Raw genomic sequence first — 2,625 nt, 5'->3', positions numbered from 1 at the left:
AAGTTAAGAGTTAAAAGATGTCACTACTAGAAAATTAGTTATTACAGGCGGATATTTTCGACGGATTTTATCCCACTGAAATACAGAGGAAATTTTAGAGGGATTTTTTGTCGGAAAACAAAAAAAATGAATTAGCATAAATTACAGACGGAAAAGAAAATCCGTCGATAATTCCGTCGAAAAAATTAATTTTTTCCGTAAAAAATAGTTACAGACGGAAAATCCGTCTGTAATTAAATAGACAAAACGCTGCGTTTTATTAAATTATTACAGACGAAAAATCCGTCTGTAATTTAAATTTTCCGTCGAAAATAAATTAGAATAAGGAGATGGATCACTCTACTCCCGAATACTTCAGTTCACTTTTTTTCACGTTTCCTTGAATTACTCCCATGCCCTCTCTCTCTCTCTCCATTGAAGATGTGACATCCTCCGGTGTCGCCGCCGCCGCCGCGGCTCGCGTCGCACGAGCTCCTTCCACCGCCGCTCTCAATGCGTTTGCTCCTTTCGTCGTCACATGAGCTTTCTCGGTCGTGCACTTGTCTTACGAGCTCCCTCCGCCGCCGCTCTCGCGCTGCTTCTTCTCTCCTCGTCGGAGGTTTGTCATCGTCTCTTCTCGTCGCTGTTAGTTCAGGCAGGCCTCTGCCTCTTTCTCGTCCCTAGCCCTAACCCTTCCATTGTGATTCTGTTCCGATTTCATTATCCCTAGCCCTAACCCTGTCCCTTCCCTGTTTTTCTTAACCCTAATTCTCGTCCCTTAACCCTAATTTTCCGTTTGTTCTCTCTGGTTTAGAATTATGTTATGTGGATCGATTTTAATCCTAGTTTGTTTTTTTCAGGTCCGCTGAAGGTTACACCATTTATGGTCGAGTGAAGATCCCCAGCAGTATGCTTTGTTTTTCTTTTTTGTCACTCTGATTTTTATTTTCTTACTTTTTAGTTAATTCAAAATCTAATTGTTGGATGGTGACTGATGCGAATAACCATTGCATTTGAATTAGCAGATTTTTTATATTTTGTTCAATAAACTTTAGATGAACTAAAGCTTTCAACTTTAATATGTAGATGCACTAAAGCACTTTAATATGTGAGATTGACTTTGAATTGTTGATGGGACTAGTAATGGTGCTTGGAGTCATATGTCAGTTCAAGTTGTTCATATTGTTTTGGAGTTCACACCAAAATCAAGTTTGATTTAGTCATTCAGAATTCATCTAATTTGAAGCTTCGGTTGGTTTATAGTATCAATTATAATTTGAAATATTTAGAAAGATGGCTGTCAGAGCCTGTTAGCATCTCCGGTGTCATTTCATTTACTTAGGTGTATCTGATAATGTTAATTGAGTGGAATTCAGCAAGGTTTTGCTAGAGTTCATTGTGGTGTGCATCCATTTCTTGTTAATGGTGTGCATAAATTTGTTAGCAGATTTAGGAACAAAAGACTATATAATTCCCAGAAAAGTGTCGAATGTCAAAGTCATACTCAATGGTGGTCAGAGAGTTACTTTTTTGAGGCCTGATGGATATTTCTCATTGTATCCTTTAATTTACATCTTCATTTTAAACTCATTTCAATTTGCATGATAACTGCTATTACAATAATACTTTAGTTAATGATAGTATTTTGTTGTTGAGCAACAAACTAGTTCCTTAACATGTTTGCTTTAAGCCACAACGTCCCAAATATTTCTTGATGGATGCTTCATGAGGTCTGAAAATTATAGCTTCTTTGATGAGTATGCAGGGCCAGGGGACAAGGCTATTTGTGGCAACAAAACTAGGACAAATTCGAGCTTAAGAATGCAGACTTGGTTGTTGAGAGAGTTATTGGCAATTCAGATGAGTTCTTCAAGGTTACAACAATTTCTTCTCAAATTTCTTAATTCTTCATATATATATATACACTGTGGCAGAATATCATTATTTTATTTTCTTTTTTTTGTCCTCTGTTATTTTTTTTTAACGATGAAGAACAGCGCAGGTATGTGTCATCCTACATGTGGATTTTGTTATTGGCATTGTAAATTGATTCCATTTGTCTAAGCTTTTCCTCTGAACTTACACTCTCATTGTTTTAAATTTGTTATGCATAGGATTTTCTCAATCTGTTTTTTTGACTTTTTCAACTGTTTTTCATTTGCACAAAATCAGAACATCTACACCATCAAGGCATATAGTAGTTTATATGATTTAACATTAAATTCCTTTATTTTCATTATAGCATGATCATTTTTTCATTGCCACTGTAGGCAAAAATTGTTGCAAGCATGTGAAAAGCATAAGGAAGAGCAAGTGATTGCTTTGAAGCACTCTATGCAAAGTGGAATGATTAGTTTTTACCAGATTGCTTTTTTATGTTGATGTGGCTCCTATTCTTAGATTATTTTCTTGATGTCAAGGTTCTTTTCTTCTCACACTTCTAGGCTGTCATTTACAGGCACAGGCAATGAAAGAGCAAGCTCAACTGAGGGAGAAAATGGCATACCAATACAAGCTTGGTAACTTTGAGGTGAGAATCCCAAATTAAACTATTTGAGGCTCTTTGGTTAGTTTTAATGGTTCTGCTTGTTTATTTGTAATTTTGTCACTATAGGCTGCTGCTGCAATCCAGAGAAGGTTGGATCC

General features: G+C 36.3%; 1 long non-coding RNA gene across 1 annotated transcript; it reads left to right on the top strand.

Moving 5' to 3' along the window:
• On the top strand, window positions 379-1,611 carry LOC107648157. Its single transcript, XR_002348682.1, has 3 exons — window positions 379-598; window positions 840-886; window positions 1,427-1,611. It is a non-coding gene; the product is annotated as an uncharacterized LOC107648157 (long non-coding RNA).

The sequence above is a fragment of the Arachis ipaensis genome, chromosome B06 (assembly GCF_000816755.2).
Source record: "Arachis ipaensis cultivar K30076 chromosome B06, Araip1.1, whole genome shotgun sequence".
NCBI classification, from domain to species: domain Eukaryota; kingdom Viridiplantae; phylum Streptophyta; class Magnoliopsida; order Fabales; family Fabaceae; genus Arachis; species Arachis ipaensis.
Note: the sequence above shows the minus strand (reverse complement) of the source record. Positions and strands in the feature narration are given on the sequence as shown.